At 38.1% G+C, this 23,757-nt stretch overlaps 1 long non-coding RNA gene across 1 annotated transcript in view; it reads left to right on the top strand.

Moving 5' to 3' along the window:
• Positions 1-1,996: 1,996 nt before the first annotated feature.
• Positions 1,997-23,757, top strand: part of LOC135444888 (uncharacterized) — a 98,758-nt gene continuing 76,997 nt past the window's right edge. The window contains exon 1 of the long non-coding RNA XR_010439335.1: positions 1,997-2,135. This is a non-coding gene — a long non-coding RNA (uncharacterized LOC135444888). The remainder of the gene's footprint in view (positions 2,136-23,757) is intronic.

Raw genomic sequence — 23,757 nt, 5'->3', positions numbered from 1 at the left:
TTAATTACAGACACAATATACAAATTTAAAATAACATATTAATCACTAGGCTGTTTGAATTGGGAGACAAAACTGAAACTGAGCAATATAATTCAATAAAATTGCTGGTATTTTTATTTATTCATTTAAGCTCTGATTCTGCAAATAGAACTGCTGAAAAGCTGCTCTTACATTTCTGCTGTTTCATGTGTGATCTGTTTGAAATTTTGAGTGCTCTTGTTTATTGTAAAATTAGTTTATTACTGATACTCCCCCTGTCCCCCAAAAAATTGTGAAATAGGAACAGAATGGAATCTTGGATCAAAATGGACACCAGTGAATTGACAGTGCTGTTAACATTTTTGAAAGTGCATGCATTTTCCTACGCATGTATCCTTCCTCTGGGGTTCTGCAGTTATGTTTCCTCCTCATTTGTGTGTTGATATAAAAATACAGCTAAAAAGAAAAGGAAGATGACCTTATCCTATCTGGTTTAGTAAGTCCTAGGAAAGCCTAACTTTTCCTCAGCTGTCCAGGGATGCTGTAGAGTTTGCCAACGGTGGGAAGGAGCCTTCCAAAGGGATCTTCTCTGTCCCTCTCACCTGCAGTTATCTTGTCCTCATGCTGGTCCCATGCTGTGGGACAGGTAGTGCCAGCCTGGGGGCTGTAGGCTGCAGAAGCCCCTGAAGCCAAAGGGACAAATCAGGCTGGCCCCTGGTTACTGGCATGGGAATGCCACGGAGACCTTGCTGCAGAGCTACCTTGAGGCTGCCCTTGGTAGGCAAAATTAAGTTATTCTACCCAGGGTGGTGTTCCAGGGTGTGCCCTGGCATGCTGTCTCATGGGAGGAGTAAGGACATGTCCAGAGGCAAGGAGTGGCAGGGAAAGGTTTAAAAGTCCAGCTTTATGGGGAAATGGGAAAGAAGGAACAGCAGGGCTGTGTTTAGTGCCTCTTTCTTTAGCAACAGCAATAGAGCCAGGCTATTTACTGAGAAGAAAAAAAAAATGAAAGTAGGCAGTGGTGTCCTGTCCTTTGTATCTCCACCTGCAGCTGCCTCCTTTGTGTGTAGCTGTATCTGCATACACACACTCACACAGAGTTATGTGTATAGCCAGGTATTGCTGGCTAAGTACTGCACAATCCACAACCAAGCAGACAGGATCAAGAGCTGGATATTTTAATCCCATGTTCCTGCTCCTTGGTTTCCTCTGTACTTACCTTCTTAAGGTGGAGGGTCTTATAGGGAATTTGCATGAGCTTTACATATATAGATAATTTCTGCATCCTGCTCTAAGCTCAATTCTCTTTGATACATGTACGCATGCAAACCTGTTTCACCCATTCTGGGATCTGAGCAAGGAAGCAGAACTGAATTCCCTGAGGGAAATGATACAGCTGCTCTCTGCTAAGGCTGGAGCTTAAAGAAACAGTGTTATCTATTGTTAATTCTCTTCATTTACCAGATATTTTCTCATTTTCTTGTGTTGAAAGGCTAACAGGTAAAATGTGGTCCTGTCATAAAATAACCATGTAAACTATGTATGAATATTCTGCTCAAATGTTTGGTTTTGGTTTTTTTTTTTTTTTTTGTGGTTTTTTTTTTAAAGTAAATTATAAAACAAGATTAAAAAAAAGTTTCATTTGGTTTTGAATAGTTTTCCACTGTGCAGAAAAATGAATTATGACTTCCAAAATGAAATGGAGCCCTGGAACTGCTTCATCCTTGTCCTTGAAACTTCTGAAAAAGTTTGAATCAAGGTCTACAGGAAACTTTTTTCCCCCTTCCTTGCAGCTGAGCTTCTTAGAATCGCATACACACTTTTCTATTTTTACTTTCCGACCCGGGCTCATTTCCAAATGCGAAGCTGAGGAATTCCTGCACTCCTACATATGTGAGTCCCAGACTGAACTCAAAGGGCTGGCCAGTTTACCCCCCTTTTCCTCCCAGACAGCCTACTTTCATCGCAGTGCACAATTGAAATTGGAGACCACTTGGGTTTCCTTACTTTGAAAGAGCTCAGAAGGAACCTTTACGACTCCTAATGAAATGCTGCAGAGAGGAGCTGAAATTAAGTCAGCAGAGTTCACGATTTGTCTTGGAGCAGAGCCTAATTCAGTTTATAATGCAAGGTCTATGCTGGAGTCCCAGCATCAGGTAGGTTTGGGCTGTCCCCCTGTGCTCTCTTACAGCCATCCACTGCTTTAGTGTATTTTTGCCACTCTGTTATCCAGTGCAGCGGTAAGCTCCCTTCCTTCTCTGTTATTTGAGGAAGAAAGATGTTGTCAATGCCTTTTGCCTTGAAAGGGATGACAAGCTTGATCTACAAGCTGGGCTGGCGTGGGGGAGGAATGAGAGCAGAGCTCCCTTCCCCCAGCTGCTGTTTGTCTGACGCAGAGCTTGTACTTCTGTTGTTATCAGCTGCTTTGGTAAGATCACAGTGTGCCGGGATTGCTCAGAAGGTTAAAATATGTTGACTGAATTTTCTTCAGCAACCAACGCAAAAGGCTAGCTAATAGCATCACTGCCTGTCAAAAGCAGCCAGTCCCTTCATTTCTCATAGTAATGAAACACACTGGAGTTTTTCATGGTTTATATACATCATGATACCTGTGCTGTGTGTGTCATGTCAAGGATAGGAACAATAGGCATTCCAGCCAGTAGATCCATCAGAGCTTGCAAACAAACACACAAAATTGCCTCTTTCTGTGAATTACTTGTTTTGTATTGATTTGTGATGATGTATAGTGGGAGATGAGGACTTTTAATTTTGAACCTTTTTCTCCTGGTCTTTCTCCTGGTCTTTCTCCTGTGAATATCAGCTTCTGTAACAGATACCCTGCTGTTTGCTTCAGTGACCTCCTGACTGTCTTCAAATCCCATTTCAAGAGCAATCTTTTCTCTCTGGCCTCTGACTCCTATGAGTCGGTCTAATAAAACAATCAAATGGTAGTCCCTAATCCTGCCAGTTTCCCATGCTAAGTTCTGCTCTCTAAACCCCTCTTTTCTTGTGTCTCAGCATCCGGTATCTGTGGATATCTAAAAATAGGCCTTACACAGGCATCAATCCCTCTCCCTGAAAAGTTCAGCTGTGGGCCATTCATACACGGTGTAGGAGACCTCGCTTGAGCTCCTTTTGCCAAAGGTGACTTGAAATGATATCTCATCTGCCAGGAAAGTGCCTTGACATGGATGCTAGTCTGAGTTGTGTTTTTATCCATAGTTCTGTTGATGTTGTACTATTTTTGGGAGACATGTAGTAAGATGGGGTTACATCCAGAAATACCAGTGTTTAGACAAGAAAGCTCTTATATAGAATTTAAAGAACCAAGTCCTTAAGCCATCTTAATTCATATTTAAAGCCCCTCCTATAAATCCATATTCATATTAAAGGCAAATATAGACTGAAGAGGCATCTTGTCTTTCTTGCATTTTCTCTACCCCAAGGTACCTTACAGAACAATCTGTGAGTAAGATGTTTCCTTGGGAGATAAAACACATGCTTTCAAATCCCCTTGTGCTGAGGAGGGATTTTAACCTGAGTTTTGTTCAGCCTCCGTAAAATCCTTACTAGTGAATCTACTGTGAAAAAAAGTCACTTCTGCTGCTTTCTTCAGTACCAGTGTGGATTTAGCTCTTTATTTCCTTTGTATTTATTGCATGTGCCTGTAAATGAAGTGCTTCAGAAATGTCAGAACAGTTCACTCAGATTTTCCACTTTCTTTTTCTTTGGTTGAAAGCATTGGGCAAAACATAACCTTTGCTATCAAGTAGTTTTGACTTTCCTGGAACAACTTATTAAGACTACGTGCCCAGTTTTACCAAGAAACAGTAGTCATAAGGAAAAAAACCCCAAACAGAACAACATTATCCACAACAGCAAACTCCTGCCAGTAATCTGTGATGAAATTTAACCTCATCTCAGCAGAATCATCTTGTTGCTCTGAGGAAGGCTACCCTGGCTTTATGACACAAAGGTTCTCAATAGTTCAGTTAGAAATGTTGCTTAAAATCCTGCTGTTGCTGGGCTCTGCCTTCATTTGTCTGAGGTAAATACAAGACTTTTGGTATTTTTTTTTTTTTTTTTTTTTTGCTATGAAAGGTCTTGCGTGAGAAAAAACGTTCATTGGTCCTTATTGTGATCAGCACAGATCAAAGTGTTCTTGACCCAAGTTACCCTTTCCCATCAGTTGAGGGGGAGAGCTTCCTTGGGGCTATGATTGCATGGCAGTCAGGACCTAGTCCTTTTAACTGGTGCTGTACTCTTATATCACAGCACTAAACTGCTTTGGGCCAGAAACATTGATGGAAATAGGAAACTATTTTCATACTTAGGAGTTGGGTGATAGGTACATTCATATGGCACCATGTAGCTCTATTAGATGATCCTGCAGTTCCTACAGAGGTGCAGAGGTTTTGCTGTGAGATCAAAGCCTGGGAAAAGGAGAGGGCAAGCACTGGCTGTAGCATTGTCAGGCAGCCTCACCCACAACATTCACAGTGAGGAAGAATGAAGTCACAAACTCTTGTATGAGATTCCAAGGAAGAGAAAGAGAAATCGTATCTGCTCTTTATTAGAGATTCAATTATATGCTCTCTTTGGGAGAGTAAGATTTCTAGGCCTCTTATAAATAGAAGACTGCATCTCAGCTTGATTACTTCAAAACAGCTTCCTGCAACCTCCCACTAGGAAGATGAGCAATTAGTATAATCACAGCAATAACTCAAAGATGTTTAATGCTGAAACTTCCATAACAAGTTTTCTGCTCCTGGTTCTCTGCTGGGCTATAGGCAAAGAACAGTAAAATGCACATTCCCATTGCCAATGATGCACCATCCAAGAGGTCTTCTTTGCTGGATGCAGTTAATTTGATGCCATTAAATGGTCTAGCAGAGATGTGGGGTACTCTTGTTGGGTGGAGGCCTTTCATTATGAAGCTCAGTCATGCAGGTGGAAGTGTTGTGAAGAAATGGAAAGCAAAGGTCCTAACTGTGAGTCAATCTGCTGCTAATAAACGTGCCACTAGAGTAGATTCCAGTTTATTCTCTGTCAGAAACATTCCAATAACCCAAGGTCAGGAAGTAGTAACATTTTTTTTTTTTAAATCATGGAAAAAAGGAATGAACTAGCCCCCTCTTTTGGCTAATTGGGAAATAGTAGCAGGAATTGGTATTGGCTAAATTGCAGGTCCTGGAAGTATTCCTCCTCCTCCTCCTCTCACGCAGGAATCTGTTGTGCTCTCAGATATCATTTATCGATGTAGCCACTCAGCCTTCACTAAAAGTAAGTGCTATTTTTTAAGTGTAGATCTTCCAGTCAAATCAAGATTTTGCATCTAAGGTTGTAAGCTCCATATCTACAAACATTCTCTGCATCTACTAGTTCTGCAGCTGATAGCATTTACCAGCATACAACTTCAGAGTTGTGTGCAAGGTCCTCCTAGCACAGAATGTACAGGAGTAAATTACCTGTGGGAATAATCTCCTGGAGGCTGTTGTGACTCTGGAAGGATATTCTGTCACTGTAAGGGAAGGCACAACTTTATATAACATTTTTGTAAAGGGTTTGAGGAGAAATGTTTATTCTTGAAAACTAGAGACTCTCTAACATTAAGTCCACAGCTTCCTGCTACTGGAAAATTGCAGGAATTGGTGACAAAATTTAAGCTTGACAGAAGCTATTAATGCTTCCCTGGGATATCCAGAAGTACCCGGAATGTTTTATAAGCAATAAAAACAGTGAGGTAGGCCTAGTTTTCTGTCTCTTTAGTGGAAGTGTTTTGAAAAAGCTACACCTTGCAGAAATGCTTTTTTGGAAATTAGTCTTCTAATATAATCCTCCCAAAACTTTAAAAAAATAAAATCCTAATATAAAATGTTTAAAAATTCTCCTCTTCATAAAGAGAAAAATACCTTTGTATTAATCACAACTTTCAATTATCTTTAAATGGGTATGAATGTACATGTAAGTAATATGATAATCCCGGAAGACAGATCCTGTAAAATATTAATAGCAACTGACTAACTGAGTTATATAGAAATATAGATGTATATAATAAAGCTTTTGCTTTCAATTTCTCATAATATTGTCATTTAAAAAGCCATTTATACAAATATGCAAAGATCTTTGTGCACTTACCTACTGTTTTAGCACTTAGATAAAGCAGCTGTTTCCAGGAAAAGGAAAAATTTTCGCTTATTTGAATTTTGGATTTCGTCACCACAGCTATTAGTGCCATTTTCATTCTTGTCTCCTCATCTAGTTGTGTTGGATCACGAAATTATCACCTCCAGCTCTTTCCTCTCCCAAAGGAATCTACCCATTGATCTGCCAGCTGAATTCACCTGCCACAGTCAAAAAGAACAAGGTTACTGAGTATCAGTATTTGTGCTGTCTAAGATAACAGATGTCATTTTGTTCGAAGTGGACCAAAGCATGAGCACTAGCAACAGACTAGAGGTGGCTAAGGTGGGCAGTGGGGTGCTGCCAGGAGGACTTGGCAACCCATCCCAGCCTTTCTGACTTTGGCCCTGTGGCTGGAAGTCACCTGGCACTGGACCTTGGTGTGAGCCCGGTGCTTAAAACGACTGACTCCATGTTTCTCTAAGTGAACAAGCACAGCCAAAGAAATGTGGTGTCAATGCAGAAAAGTTGGTGTAGGAAAGAGAAATAAGGTTTAGAAAGAAAGTCAGGCTGTATAAGATGTCAATGTGAGGTTTGTTTTAAGAGTTCAAGTACTAGAAATTAAAAGTAAAATCCATCCAAAGTTTAAATGATCACATAATTTAGAGACTTTTTTTTTCCCAGTATTTTTCTATGTCACAGGATATTTACAGGACCTAATCCTTCATGCAAAAACTTCGGAATTAAAAGCTGAATCACTAAGCTTCACAAACTCTCATGACTGAACTGCAGGCATCTCCAGACAAAAAGTAGGAAGTAAGGAAGGAATAGTATGCATATCTGAACTTGATAAGAAATACCTGAAAAGCACAATGCCAGGAGTCTGGAACTAGCCCCAGGCTATCTGAGAAATGCAGGTTCTGTTTTATGATTGCAAAAAACCTTGTGAGAAGGATATTTTAGCATCCCCTAACATTGCTTGACCATATGTGTTTTGGGAAGCTTCCCAGGGATTGTGTTGAAAATGATGCCACAGCTGCTATTCCTACATGTTCTTAACCTCCTATCCAGGGAACTGAAACACCAAGTAAAGCAAATAAATGATAGTTAGACTCATTGTTCTAATCTAATTACTAACACACTCTTGTCTTCATCTCTATTTCCCTTTCCCTGCTCCCCAGAGTTTTTCCAAGCCATCCTTTTGGCCCAGTCCTGTAAATATATTTCTTTTTACAGGATATCATAATTCTCATTATCACCTAGCTGTTTTTCTTGGTTTTTGCTTTTCTCTGTAGTTTCAGTGCTCAGGTTTCCAAGCTGCATTTTAAAGGAAGAAGACTAGACTCAAAGAAACTAATTTTGTTGTTTTGGAAAAGGGCAGATCCTTCAATGCTTTGATCCTCAGGGGGTGACAGTTTGCAATAGTCAGCATGGGAAGTTGAACCACACCCAATTGCCAGGGAGCCCAGGAAACACTGGACCAGCTCACCTGCTGTGGTGTCACCTCATTGGCTCTCATGCCTTCCACCAGGTGATAAACAGCTATCAGTGTGTCAGGTACAGCTATTGGCAACAGCTGGGGATGGGTGATCTGAGAAAAATCAAAGGTGTGGCCTTTTTTTATTGTTGCACTGCCTTCTTCACGTGTCAAGGATTAAGAACATTTTTATAGATCTGTCTGACCTGTACTTGTCCGTAATACCACCAGTGCTCTGTGTGTAGGCTTGGCAGTGAAGAGCACCTTAACTGGGGAAGGGGAGGACTCTCATGAAGCACTGCCAGCTTTTTCAACCTGCAGGCATCACGTTGCAAACTCCCTCATTTACCACTCCCAGCACATGTGACTGTGTGCCAAGGGCCTGGAACATTTTTAATGATGCAAAGTTCCTTTCACATTTTCTATCAGTCTTTGAAAACATTTAGGTGAAGGGTCCCCAGGAATCTTTAAGCTGTCAGCTCTGTGTTGGGTTAATAGGATCCCCCCATGGAGGACATGATGTTTGTGATGTTCCTACTTTGCTTTTTTGCAGGCATTGGGCTGGAAGGTGAGATCAACAGCATCTTTCTAGTGCTGCAGGAAGTTTTGAGCTACCTGGAGAAAATTCAGTCACAGGAGTAGTAACAGATTTCCTTGGCACTTTGTATCATGGTTAGATCAACCGGATTCGGAAATACCATCAAGCATCATCACTTTCCAGGGGCAGAATCAACTATTTGATGAAACTGACTAAATGTCCAACATATTTCTAAGTTAGAGAGATGTTTCTTTTTATTTTACAAAATAATTTGATACAGTAATAGTGTGTGCATTTCAAATGTTTGTACTTTTTTTCCCTCACTTGATAACTTGATAGTATTATTTTAGACACATTCCTATCTTGCAGGAAATAGACTAAACTGAAAGTGTTCAGGTGCTGGGTCTTTTTGACAACTTTTTCATTTAAAGCATTTGAAATGAGTGAGTGAAATATAACTCTAGAGTGATCCATATCTGATACTTTCCAAGTCAGTGAAGGCCTTACAAAAATTCCTTTGAGCTTTATATTGACCAGAATAGTGCCAGTTCACTGGGGCTCTTAGCCATGCCTAGACGTACTTCATGGTACAGTAGTGAAGGTAAATATCTGCTAAAAAAGGTGGCTTTGATGAGGCATAAATAAACTTTCTGCTTGAAGAGGAGGCCAAACTGAGGATAGAGCTGAGGATAGGTCTGTACAAGGGGATATGGACCTTAATGATTGGACTGCAATGAAATTGTTATTGACCATATGAGTTGGGATGACCCTGGCAGCAGTTTCCTTACTTCAGAATGATTCCTTCCAGAACTGCATTGAGAGGCACAATAGGGATGTGTCTCTAATGTCCTGATATCTTTACCAGGTCCTGAGACTATGAATCAAAGTAAGAGAGTGGAATTAATCAGTTTTTCTCCCTTGGTAAATTGCAATTTCTCCAATGTATTTGTCTCCATTCTGCACATGCTGGGCATAGTGCAGCTCGCTGCTCTTTCTGCCGACACTGATCCAGCATCAGCTGGAGAGTGTCTAATCAGAGGTTTTTCTTCAGATCTGCAGTTTGGTGGCCCCTTGTAGATGTTGAGGACATTTATTTCTCCTGCCTTCGTGACTTGACAAAAAGAATCCCAGAATAGCAGGTCTTGCTCCAAAAAACCCCAGTGGCTTCTGCTGTGCAGCAGACTATATGCTGCTGAGAGGACATAGGATGGCTGCCATCCTCAGTTTTGCACAACTCAGTGTTCAATAGGGAGAGTCAGTGCACTCTGCATGATGCTTGAGGGGCCTTTTGAAAACGGGTAAAATAATTCAGTGGCCTCAACTGTTCTGGGCCATTTTCATTTAAACTGCTGCTGGTGGGGATGTAGAAGGGCAGTGATGTTTTCCACAGACCCATAATGAAGAAATGCTTGTTATTGCATAAGAATGACTTGAGGTTTTCAGTTTTCAAAAGCCCCGTAAAACACATAGGCCTTGAGTAGAAGGGAGGGGTGGGTTTTTGGGCCTGATCTAATACAGGGTGGTGGTGCCCATAGGTCAGAGTCAAATGGCAAGTGATGGACAAAAGGCATCTACATTCCTCAATTTCATACGCTGAAGAGGAATGCATTTCTGGAGCACAGGTACTAGCTCCAATTCATTACAAGAAGCTCCACAGTAAGGCAGGATGTAAATTTGATGCTCTAAGCCAGGCCATGAAAAGACACGACAGATAAAGGACAGATTATTTTTGCATTCAAGGTCAAGTGACATTTAAAGAACCATTCTGCAGACACAGTGGAAAATTACAGAAGCAGAATTTTTGTTGGCCACTTCACTCTTTTCAGCTCTACAGCAGAACTAGAAAGAAGTGAAAAAAAATCAGTCCCTGCTCCCTGCTTGTGACTGTTTGTTTATTGTGTCAGCATTTCAGGCTTTTATTACAGGTCTGCCATTTTCTCTATAATTATTTTAAAGCCTGATTTTTGTAGGATTTGGAAGTTTGTCCACTCTGAACATTCAAATTTTGTTCTTCCCCAATGCAGGACTGATGATGGGAAGCTTAACCCTCAGCCCATTCTCTGGGTGCTGAAGTATTTAATTTCTCAACACTGGCTGGAGAGAATTTAATACAGAAAGATGTGTGTTCACATTCCCTGCTCTCCCAGTCCTTGGCCTTTCAACTGAGACTGCCAACAAATGATTGCTGAACACTTGCCAGGCAGCAGTAACTTTCAGTCCTCAGTTTATAATAATGCAAAATCGGTATTCTGCTGTCAACCCCTGGTTTATAATAATGCAAAATCAGTGTTCTGTTGCTGGGAATGCCTTATTCATTATGGGCCATGTCCAAATCACTTGAACGTGAATCTGTGGTGATGCACATCAGCTAATCTGCCAGAAATTGCTTCATAAATGCAGTGCAATTCACCATACTGGCAACATGTAATTTATGAAGCCTCCTTTTTCAGACCAAAATGCAGGTTGGCTTATTCTAAGGAAGCTAAAAAAGATAAACTCCCAACCAGCAATAAAATTCAAGGGAAAATGGATATCTAATTCTATAAAGCACTTCTGAAAAATCCCATCTGTTAATGTTTAAAACAATATATCTTCATAAATATTAAATTGATTCAAACAGCTAGCATACACAAGCTCTCTCTCTCTCTCCCCTCTTCTTTCATATTTTTCTTTTTTCCATCTCATAGTTCATTTTACTAACTTTATGGAAAGATGTGGGATGGATACCCAGGCTTGGGGCTGGCCTCATCCAGCCCTGCAGTAGCGATTCTGTTTCCACCCACCAGAGCCCTCTTGGCATACATACAATTAACCTTGGTTAAGTATTGGGTATGCAGTGGTGTGTAGGCAGCAGAAGAGCTCCTCTAGTTGTTTAGCACTCTGGCATCAGATGAGAATAAATACAGGGCATGACCTGGCCCTCCAGGGCACTGGCCTAGATAGATCTAGTAACACACAGACTGAAGTTTTTCTGTGTAGCTGACACTGATTCAATGAGGAAACTGACTGAATGCTTAACATAATAGTACAGCCATTGACAGGATTTCCCCAACCTTATTTAACATAGATGTGCGTTTATGCACACGCATGCATTCACAAACACACTGTTCTTTCAAGATTGTAAAGGCTTCTGTGGAAAAAAGCATTATCAAACTTTGATAAAAGATGAAAACATGGAAACATGCTCTGGGATGGATTACATTACCTTTGTAGTAAATCAATTTACTTGAGTGGCCCTCTGTAAAAAAAAGTTTAGCCACTTATGAATTATAGATATACCTGTTGCTTTATAGCTACTCATAAACATTTGCTTAAAATGGTTTAACATACGATTTTCCTTCATAATTTGTAGAAATGGCTTCATACAGAAGTTTCTAGTTATGAAAGGTATCCAAAGGCAGTAATGTTTTTATGCCTATAGTTTTCCCAGACATGTGTGATGTGATTGTTTCTCTGTAAGTTTCACTCTTAATGTATAATGGGAAAATAGTTTTGGTGTTTCTCATAACCATATGGAGAACATTTAACAATATATAATTCAGAGGGCACATCTCTGTGGAAACAGAACCACGTACTTCCATTCATGACCCAGTACATGGCTAGCAGTACTAATACTGCATGAAGTGGTCTACCCTTAGGGCTGTATCCTTCCTGCTTTGGGAGAGAGAAGAAATGTGCTGGCTTGAGTACAAATATGATTTTAATGCCCTAAGAAAAGATGAATTAAACAGCATCTTCCAAGATTCTTTGTCTTCCCTCATCCTTTGCTAGCTCTGTCTCAGTGTTGTTAAACTGGTTTAAGTGCAAGAGATGAATCAGGCTTACTCTAGTCCCTTCTAACAGTACAAGAAGTGTACTGGGAAAAACCACAAAAATGCACATAAGAATATCAACAACAAAAGTATTTGTACAGAGCTAAGCTTTATGTCAGGCTATATTGGTTTTCAAACGCTCTCACTTCCAGCAGGCTAGACTCCCTGCTGATTGTGGTGTAATGAAGTTTACATAAAGGAGGAAGATAAATTTATTTCCATACCAAAAGACAGTGGGTTGAGAAAAATGTAAAGTCACTAAAATAATAATGAAACAGAATGGGTGGAAGAAGAGCCCCCTGCAGCAGCCCATGTTAATTACCCTTGCAGCTGGGAGATCAATTTGCATATATATTCTTTGAAGCCTGTCAGGTATGAATTGAACCACTGAACTGTTACATTTGATAATCTAGCTCTCCAAAGCATTTCTGCTAAAGATGTTGTGTTTCATAAGACTAGTTATTTTTTCTGTCTCAAAGTAAAGAGCTGTACTTAATTTGTTCCTGTATAAACAGATCTATGTTTGTGGCTTCCTAGAGCACCAGGTTAGCAACGTAATCTCATCAAAAGCATTGGTACTGCTGATTAAACACGAAAGAGATATAGTCAGATAGCCCTGACAACCAGTGAAAGCAAGGAAATTAAAACTTAAAGCTAGTGGTGACAGGCATGACTCATGGGATAGTTAATGAGTTATGGAGCTTTTCAGCTCCAGGACACATATTCCATTATGTTCTGTACTAGTGGTGACAAAATTGTTGCCATCTGATAGCTGCTTCATGGCTGGAATAAACCTACTGTGTGGTCTCAGGAATTTTGCAAGTCCATTTGTTTTGCACTAAATGTTAGTGTAGCATCCTGATGCCCGTGCTGTAAAATTGTTTGCAATGAATGCTAGCAGTTTACCACCTGTTGGCAGAAGCTTCAGAGGAGCATCAGAGATTTATAGAACTGTCGGAAAACCTGTTTCTCTGTCTGAGTAATCTAGAGTTGCTTGACTGAAACCAGTAGAAATAAGGGCTTCCATGGAACAAAATCTGTGCGAAGGGAGAAACTGCATGCAAATGAATTTTGCGCAGGAACTGGATATGAACTAAAGCTTGGTTGTTGTTTAACTGTTGGAATTGAATGCAACAGATTTCATACAACTCAGATGAACTCATGTTGTTAAACCTTTTTTTAATAAACAATAACAATAACAAAACCCACAAAACCCTCCCAAAAAACCAGAAGCAATACCTTATCTGAGCTCTTCAGAAAAACTTATTACGTGTAACACATTCTTTTGAACACAGATGAGCCCTGACTCTTCAGATATTTCTTAGCATTAGATCTAGGGCAATACTTTTCTGATAATAACTGCATATTGATGCAGGACAAATGCTCCATTAGCAGTGATCATAAGCCTTAGCAAAATCCTAAGATAAAAAAACCAGTGTGTAACAGAGTGTTGCTAGATCTGGTGTGGAGGACCAATGCCTTCCATGGTTTCACTCTGGATCTATTACAAATTCTTTTTTCTGAGATTGCTCCTTTATGTTGTTGCCTTACCTTTTTTGCTATTTGTGGGGAAAAGTTTTATACAGAAGTTCTTCCCTGCCTGCCTTCACAGACATAACAGCTCATCCCAAGAGTTTTCTTTCCCATTTTTGAGTGGGAAGAGTTAGACTCAAGGGTGGTCAGGTCAGAACATGGTGCAGGGTTGGTGGAGAGTACAGTTAATTTGTGTATCCAATTTGCTTGAAATTAATAGTTCTAAACATCCAGAACCCATATGATATGCTTTTCTGGAAGATTTATTGTGAGGGTACAAGAGGAATACTTTGCATTTTCGCAAAATTTAAGCACTGTTGGGCCCAAGGAGAATCTTAATAGTCCTTAGTGAACTATAGATTTGTTAGCTGACAAATCTTGTTCATGTCACTGGTTGTTGCTGGCAGTTAGAAAAGCTTAGTTACATTTTCTCTCTTCATTAACAATGTGAGACTCACTGGAAAAATGGGACATTTGGGGCTCCCTGATTGATCTAGGATTGAAAAGAGAGGTTGATATTCAGGTCTCATGCAAAATTAGATGGGGTTGCATACTCATGGTAGAAACTCAAAATATCTTACCCAAAGTCAGCTATGAACTGGAGTAATTTTATATCCCAGGGAGGACTGTCAGGATAGCATGTAAAATAATAGAGTTTTTCTATTATTTTAGAGAGGAGAGAGAGAGAGAGAGAAGCTGTTCTTATTATTTATACCTCTCTACATCAATATTACTGTATTTCATCACTTGTATGCAGTCTTTCAAAATAAAAGAGCTGGCTGATATAATTTTAATACTCTTTAATATAACAAATCTCTTGCATGAAAGATGTTTATTTAATGATCATATATTAAAGATAAGCACATTCCTTTCTTTTCCAGGCAAATAAAACTTCAGGTCTAAAATGAACTGCAGGTAGTTATAATGCAAACCATGCCTAGAAAAATAAACTCCTTCTGTATTAGCTTAAGCTCTTTGAGATTTAATGAAGTCTTACATTTGTTGATCAAATGTGCAAAAGGTGTAGTGCAAGCAAAGCATTCAATTCATAACAGGGAGAAAGTTTTGTACAGCAGAAGTCTTACCTTGCAATGGAAATGTAGGTAATTATAAGCATTGAACTCCAAGTCTTTTTGAAGGATGTGCAGTGAATGAAATAGTCCATATAGAACACCTAAGATGTAGAACTATTTATTCCTCTCCAATTTCATTTATTTTAGCAAGAAGAGCGATATGAAAGTAGGGTGGATGTAGAGAAGACAGAATATAGATCAGAAAAATATTTGCTGGTGTTTTGAAATTTCCATTGTCTATTTCCATTTTTGGAGATACTCTTTGTTGGATTCTTGTGATGATTCCACCTGGAATTTCTTATCCATGAATGATAATGAATGATCCCATGCTTTTTCCTCCTGTTATGTTAGGGTTTTTCTTGACATCTCTATCCAGCAGTTACTTCATCACACAGTGTCTTTCAGGCTTACCTACCTGTTAATTTTTTTTTGTTGTTGCTATTGTATACCATTTTTATATGATGCTTTGCGTAAGTGTTTTGCACATATTTCTTTTATGGTTGAATTTCAATTGTTCACGAATATTTCTTATTGGACTGGGTGTTTTTTAATATATCATCAGATAGGACACTGTGTACAGCATGCTTAATTAGTGATCAATAGTGTAATGAATATTATAACTGAATGCACTACAGAAAACAAAAATTGATATCTATAAACTAAACAGGGTGAAACCATAAAATTTTGTCTTCAGGTATATTTCTTAGCTGAAAAATCTCATTCCATTTAGCTTTCTTGCATGCTGAAGATTAACTAGAGGACATGAATCCCAAGAGGGTATATGAAACACAATACATGTCGGATTCTGAGGTGAAGAGTTCAAGACAGTGTCAAGTTTTTCTGATATCCCCATGAAATCTGGAAAAAGATGAAATAAAACAATCAGCTTGAAGGCTTATTCATTTGTTTTGTGCTACAATGACAAGGCACAGAGAGAATGTTAAGAAGCAGTGTTTAATAGGCATTTGCAAATAACCTTTACCAAGGGGAATTCAGAAGAAGGGAGGTCATCTGAAAACAAGACAACCTTGATAGCAAATCATGAGGCTTTGTTTGTTGAGTTCCTTCTTTCCCTAACGGTGACTACTTGTACTGTTGTTTATCCTTCAGGCCACAGCTGCTTTAACAAGGACACTTTCAGACTGAATTATGGGTGGAATTGTATAATAATAATAGCAATGATGAGAATGGTGAATATCATCTTGCCATTCTCCACCTGTCCTGTGTATTCTGAGCAAACACTATTATCTTTTAGGCCCACATAATTTCTACCTACTTTTTAACTTTATAAAGTTATTAATTTGTAAATTAATTTCGCACTGTCACTGAAAGTGTTGATGCTGACTACCTGACATCCCTTGCCACATTACTATTTGTAGACCTCTAACTGGTGGTTGTGAGAGCAAAAAGTTCTGACCACTTTTCTGGGTTGCCTTTTTGTCAGCTGGTGCTTCAAATGTAGAAGGACTTTGGTTGATGATATCTACATTGTCAGGGTTGTACAGGGCATATGCTACTTATAAATCATTGGGGTTCAAATATGACATTGTGCTTTCCCCATGTATAAGAGAAATATTAATGCTGTGCTAACTTTTCAGTTCTGTACTCATCTTGGGCAGATTCTATAGCAGTGTTCTTTTGTTTAAGTTAGTGAAAAAAGCAGAGTAGAAGAAACACAAATGTTAAGGTATGAACTTCTGCATCTCGATTCCTTCCAATTTAATAAAAAAGACCATAAAATGAAACTGCTAGAGGACAAAAACAGCACTAGGTCACAAACAGCACTGTGGAATTTTCCTTTGCAATAAATGTTTGAGATACAGAAATTTTACATGTGTCACAGGAGAAACTGGACAACTAATTGAAGGAGAGATGTATTGAGTGTCACTAAACAGATAAATCACATTAGAATCTGGAAATCCCTATAGCTGAAAATAGCTGTGAAAGTATAATTTATTGTGTTGTTGCATTTCACATTGTATCTGTTTATGGTCACTGCTGTTGGCAACGTTCTGGGTTGCATGGATGTTTTGTTTGCATCAAAATGACCAATGTATGTCCCAGAGTCTTTGTCCCTCTGATTTCACTACTGAAGCATGGATACTCCCTTCGTACACTGTGAAGTCAGTTCCTTTTTTCCTCAATATTCTCAAAAATTTCCATTTATTTTTGTTCTGCTCTCCTGCTCTGTTCCCTGTTTTTATGGGCATTCCTTTGAATTCTGCTTAAATTATTACAACTGTTCTAAATCCAGGATTGACTGATTTTACTCTACTCTCTCTATTTCCCATTCCCCAAATGTATTTTTTCTCCTTCTCATTCACAAAGGCAATTTAAACAAAATTAATTTCTTTTCGGTAGAGTGAACACCCTGTACTAGAGTCTTCCCATTCAAGTAGGATTCATCTTTGATCCATTAGTTTTGGTTTGCATCATATAGAATATAATTCACTCCATGTACAACTACGGTTTTCATTGCTACACTTCATGTGCAGTATATTGACCTTACTCACATTATAGTTCTCATAATCTGGAAAGTCAAACCTTAAGGCTTCAAGTTGTGAGTAGTTCAAATGCTGGAGTTAAAGTCAAGGATGTCTGAAACATAAGCAAGTGCTGAGTCCCATCCATTAATAAGATTTTTTGCACAAATTCCTCAGTTTTGTATGTTATTTCAACTTTATTTTTTAGGGAAACTTTTCTCAGTATATTTTATGGGTCCTATTGGCAGGTCAGGGGGAAAACTTCCACTGGTTTCAGGGATTAAAGAGCTTAACAGACTTACTAATGAAATTCAAACTGTGGTTTTTTTGTGGTTTTTTTTTTCTTTTTTTTTTCTCAGAGATGGAGAGCAGAAAGAATGAGAAGTCAGTCAGGTAAACTTATATACAGTGGAATTTATTTTTTTTTAATGACATGCAGAGTGATAGTTTTAGGGAGCTCCAGAGATTATTATTTCATATACTGAAGCTCTGTCTGTACCACCTTGGATGAAGGTAGTGGTACTCATATTTCACCAAAACCCCCTCATCTATACTTTATTGGGATGGGACCTGCATGTTCAAAGACTCATGGGGAGAAGATTGCAAGTTGTTTTGTGTGCAGGGTTCAGGTCTAGCTCTCAGAAAGAACAGACACTACTACATTTTCTCAAATCTTTAGAGTCTCGGTCAAAAAACAACATGAAATTGTCTTTGAATAGACAATTTGAAAGGTAAATGTATTGAGTTTGCTAAATGTATATGTTTGCTAAAGATAAAACATAAAGGGGTTGTGTAAAAACCTCACGTGGAAATATATGTGGAACATATATAACATAAATTCATATAACTGTTAAGCTGAGGAGGTGCTATCAGTAAATGTGGTGTTTATATTTCTGTTTAAGCTTTCAGTCGTTTTTCAGGCAATGTTTAGACAGTTTCATGATATTTTGAGTATAGAAATTGCACTTTCTTGTGTGAAATGTAGTCAGTACCTAGTTTCAGGTTTTAAGTTATTACATGCATCTTAATTGCGCTTAATGTCTCAGAAAAGACAAGTGTGCTCTCTGCTCCAGCAAAGAGTTAACCCGAACTTTGAGAAGGGAGTTTAATAGAGCTATACAAAATATTACCTCAGTATTCCACTCCAGTCAGTTGTTTGTGCAGATGTGAATTAATGGACTGTTATAAAGGTAATGTGATTTCTGTCTTTTCAGTTAAGGAGTGATGATGGCCAAAGTTTTGTTTTGTGTGCAGCCATTAAGTAAAATCAATGTGCTAATAAAAAATCTCCGTGTATCTTTTAAGAAGCAACTTCTTAAGAAATATCAAGAATAGTGGAAACATATGCTCTGTGAGAAGAAGACCAGTATTTGGTCTTCACACATCAACTGAATCTGTTTAAAACTGCTCACATCAGGTAGAAATGTTGAGGCTACTAGAACTAATGGCGTACATGAAGTTGGAAGCATTCAGTTGTTTGTGTATAAGCATTTTCTACTACATTCGGTCTACTTGAGGTTATACAAAAATATTTTGCAGAAGAAAACATTTCAAACTTCTGTCAAACTAGTCATCTGTTTTTATTACATATTTCTGAGGGTTGATCTCACTCTTACTGCATGTAATGAGTTAATGAACATTTTTTCCTGGATATATGTCCCAAGTTTAAACATCTAACTGAAAATTCTCTTTGAAAATGAACGTAAATAATGCATATTAAATGTTTAATGAGTCTGATGGGCCTTCACAATAAATAAACCAATAATAGCAACTTTTTTTGGTTTGAAAAAGGTGGTTATTCTCAGAGAGAAATATGTTCTTCCATGAACAAAATTAACTCAGACCTGAAGACTTTTGAGCCAAACTTATAAAAGGTTGTTATGAGCAGAGCACAGCTGTGGGAGTTAGGGCTCCCAAATTCTAATTCAAACACCCATTTGAGGTGAAGAATTTCTGACTCTCTCATCACTCCCCAAACACTCTCATGCCTCCAAAATATAGTCTGAAGTACACAAAAAGAGGCATCTAAACCTTAAACTATTCCCTGTGCAGGTTTAGATATCATTCAGAATTTTTACAGCTTTGTGTTTGTAAATGTTTTAAAACGGAAACGCATTATGTGAGAACTAAATCTTCTTTTAATAGCTTAAGTAGTTCTGGACAAATAACATAGATTTCCTCTTATCACTTTAATTACCAAAGGAAATTGATAATCTCTCTTTCTTCTTTGGTTGGTGAGTGCTTTTGATTTACACTCCTGTATATTCCATTGTTTCCCTAAAATCTAGTCTGCAGGAAGTACAGAAACTGAAAAATCTTTGCTTTCTAGGAGCAGCACACACAGAGCAGCACACAAACCGTTGTTTATCTCTTTGGAAGGCTTACTTTCCAAAAATAAGAACTTAATTTTTCCAAAGCCATTAAGAAAGGGATGAAGCTGCTGTAATCTTCGTTGAAGTGGTATCTACTTTATGTCTTACACCTTTGCCCTTTGATTCTCCTGGATAAATCTTTTGTGGAAGCGAACTCCATGTATTTTGCAGCGTACAATCTCAGCCCTACGGTTTTCTGAAGGTTATGAAAGTCTTTAAATATTTTCAAATTATCAGATTGTGAAAATAGTGCCTAATAGCAAATTATGTTTTAGGTTCCATGTCCTAATGTTCCTTAGAACTTTATTATTCAGAACTTCTCTTTAGGACTAAGATCACATCATGCTTATACATTAGAGTTATGTTCACAAACTTTAAAATTTACTCTACTCAACAACTGGGACAATTTTTATCTTTGACAAAGATGGATAATTCATAAGGTGAGGATCATCAAGGATTTAATTTTTACTGCTTCATGGCAAGGGCATAGAAGGGACAGGCAGAGTTGGCAAAGACATTGCAGAGAAACTCAGTGAAATCTTTGCATAGGCATTTAGTGCTCTGACTCTCACACCTGATGCATTTGTAGATTTCTAGACAGCAGATTGTCTATAAGATATGAATAAATTTGAAGTAAATGAACAGGAAATATTAGACCAGTCAGGCAGGTTAGGAAGGTCACTGGGACCAGATGGCATAAAACCAAGAGCTCTGAATATGAAATTCCCAGACTTCTGGCTAAGGGATGTAAAATGTCATTACAAATGGACACTGAACTAAAGGACTAGGACAGCTGTTGAATCTGCCATCTGTTAGAAGGGCTTTAGAGATGATCTTGGGGTTGACAAACCAGTGAGTCTGATTTCCATTTCTGTTAAAACTGCGTATATGAGTATGAATGAAAACAACCCGTTCAGAAGAAGTTACATGGCTTCTGGATTTGTTTTCAGTAATAATAAGGATAAATGGGATCAAATGGGCATAACACGCACTGTTTTAAAAATGTCATTGATCAGGCTCCAGGCCAAAGTCTAGTTACAAAATTTTGTTGCCATGGGATTGGAGGAAAGATTTTTAAAGAAGAGGAATCTACGATAGGCCTTAATAATGGCACATTTCAGAATCTGCTTCAGCAAGGGCAATGGATAGTGAAACCTGCAAGCTTGTGGATGAATTCTCTGTTGACAATCAGTGTCATTTGCCTTCAATACCAATGGCTTCAATGGCAAGAATATCCAAAATAAAACTGAGCAGACGAAAAGTCAGCAGGTTGAGTTCAGTCTGAAGAAATGCATCTAGAAAAATATAACATGAACCATGCTGACATGATGCTAAACAAAGAATTGGCACTTAAAACTCAGAAAGGGACCTCTGACATTTCTCTGAAGTCTCAAAGTCAAACAAAAACTTTTTAGAAAAGTTAATGAGATTTAGCTTGGGAACAGAGAGAGAACAAGAGGATAGCAGAGTGTCTGAAAGCTGATATGCCCATATCTTAGGTATTGTGTGTAGTTTTGTCTTCACATATGGGGAAGGGTGTAGCTCCATACTCCAAAGAAGTATGGAGAAAAACAAGTAAAATGTTCAAGATAGTTGCCTTTTGCAGAAACACTTAAAGGCTGGGACATTTCATTTTAAGAAGAGAAGGCCAAGGAAGGTTATGACTGAGGTTCCTGAAACCATATAGGCAATACATAAACTGAATAAACAATCCTAGACCTATGGGAACTTGAAACCAGTAAGGCTTTTGTTTAAAGCCAGTGACTGTAGTCCTTAACACAGTGAATTTCTTGAACTGACACTGACTAGAGAGGTTGGAGGAAACTCCAACTCCACTACTGGCAGTACCAGTAGTACTCCCACCTCTCTAGTGGGTTAGTCATAAATAGTCATCTCTCACAAAGTTGCCCTTTAGTTTTTTAATACTGGGCAGAAGTGTACCCACTGTCAATATTAATGAAACCATTACCCTCACTGAGAAGAGCCATGTGGGGAATAGACTGCAGAAAGTTATCAGGCTTCTCGTGTTTCTGCTGTTACTGGAGGCAGCGCACTGGGCTGTATGAGGATTAGTCTGCAGCTCAGGGACATTTCTTACTTATCCTTTTCCCTTATTCAGTCCAAGGATTTTATATGTGGTTTCTTACAGTGAATACCAAATATATTTTTTAAACAAGACCGACTTTTTTATGGCCTCACAGATGAGGCCTGCATGTACCTGTGCAGTACCCAGGTTGTCTCAGCCACTGTGAAGGTATTGCTTTTAGATAACTATTTATATGCAGAGATCAAGATAGTCTATAGGTTCTGCTTAATCTGGTAAATCAACAAGTAAATTGCAAGTCCCAAAAAGGTTAGGCAATGCTCAAAACTGAATATACAAAAAGGGCAAAATCAGTGATCTCTTGGCAGAAAGGAGAAAGAAGTTTCTTATGTCATTTTGTTTTCCCAGCCAGTAAAGAAGTAACAAATGCAGATTAATGTCATAGTCATGTACAGCAATTTAAGGAGAAGGTAATAAGTCAATAGGTTTCTGGGTATACAAGAATAAATATCATAGGCAAATAGAAGTGGAATAAATGAAGTCCAGTGTCCCATTTTATGTCATTTATCTAGCTTAAGTTACATTGCCACAGGCCTCAGTAAGGAAGAGCTGCCTGATTATGAGCCTTGGGTTACATAATTCAAAATATATTCACATTTCTTTCCGGGGTAAAAGAACACATATATCATTTAGTTAGAGAACAAATACCAGGGCACAGAAAACTTTAAACTTCTTATTTAGAAGACACTATATGGGAAAATAATGAACAGATGGGAAATAAAAGGAATATGTTGACATTTCTTCTACCTGCAAGGCATAGTAATCTTTCCTTCATTTTAGACAGTCCAAGGATCATGCACCATATGAAGTTTTTAGATATCAGGGTACAGGAAGCCGTGTTGTAAAGGGGAAACATTTAGATCATTAAGTTGTGTATGATAGTGCACTAAAGTGCAACTCCGTCATTCTGAACCACTCAAGAATTATAAAGCACAAATGGTTTCCAGAAGGTCTTATTTGGAGAAATCCAGGTAAAGTTTTTCCATTCAGAAATGGCCTAGCAGGTAATTTGGGTGGTTTAGGATCAGGATGTTTAAGTAAAGAGTGCTGCATTATTTTAATAATACCTTTAATAAATACTTTTGATGATAAGGAATTTAAAATTCTACGGGAGTGTCTACGATTACACTCAATTGGGTAACCTGTGAAAGGGATTCTATATGAAGATTTAAAAATAGTCAAATATTCTGATTTATAGTGCAATTTTATGTGAAAAGCTGGCTAAATATAATTTTAATTTTCCTGAGAAAATAGTTTTTACTTAGGATACATAATGCAACAAACTCAATGGATTTTATTTATGTTCTTAAAGATAAACAAGTTTCTGTGCTGTTTGTATAAGAAATAAAATTAGGAACATGTTAAAATACTGTCCTGCATTGTCCTAAGTAAAACATTCCTGTAAGATAAATTGATAATTTTATAAAATCTCAAATGTATTTATTTGTTTTAGATGTGATAGAAAATAATGCTCACATAAAACACCTGGCAATAATTAGGCTTATAGACACAAAGCACTCACTGTGTTAATAGCAAGGTATGCAGGTAAATTTACTCTGTTATCTCACTCCCTTGAATAATCAGTAGATAGTAATATTAAACTGAACAGATTGCTAAATTTAAGTAGAGTATCTGATCTTTCAATTGACGCTCACTGAAGTACAGAGCTCTCTCCAATCAATATCGTTTGCATACTTATGCAACAAATCTCAGAAGTCATTTCAGACCCATCATTGTGTGCAAAAAACATTTCATAAATCATTTGGAATACTAAACAAATTAGAGAAAATTGTCCTTTGTATTAGAGAAGAAATTTCTTTAATAAAATATATATTCTGAAATATTTCCTCTTCTGTAATAAGCTGACTAGATTAAATTGAGAAGCTACTATAAAAGAGCCACTGGGATATCTATTATTTCTTCATCCTTTTATCCTCTTGCAATTCTCTTGGGGACGTGTACATGTATATGCTGCATGAAATGTTCTTAACTGACATTAAGTCTCTCATCCCCTTAGGCCGTGGCTTTTTTCCTCCTACTGTACTGACCATTAAGCGGCTCTTGTGGATGTGATCTGGAAAGTGTTGTATTTATACCTTCTCAAGCACATCTCTAAAACTACTCAATGCATTTTGATATTCCATGACTTTTTAAGCCTCATATAAGTTATGATATCAATTATGTTTCAATGCAATGACATGAAAGTGACACGCTATTGGTTCTTAGCTCTAAATGGGTGCAGGTGTCTTTTAATACATTTTTG

Source organism: Zonotrichia leucophrys, chromosome 3 (assembly GCF_028769735.1).
Source record: "Zonotrichia leucophrys gambelii isolate GWCS_2022_RI chromosome 3, RI_Zleu_2.0, whole genome shotgun sequence".
Classification (NCBI taxonomy): domain Eukaryota; kingdom Metazoa; phylum Chordata; class Aves; order Passeriformes; family Passerellidae; genus Zonotrichia; species Zonotrichia leucophrys.
Note: the sequence above shows the minus strand (reverse complement) of the source record. Positions and strands in the feature narration are given on the sequence as shown.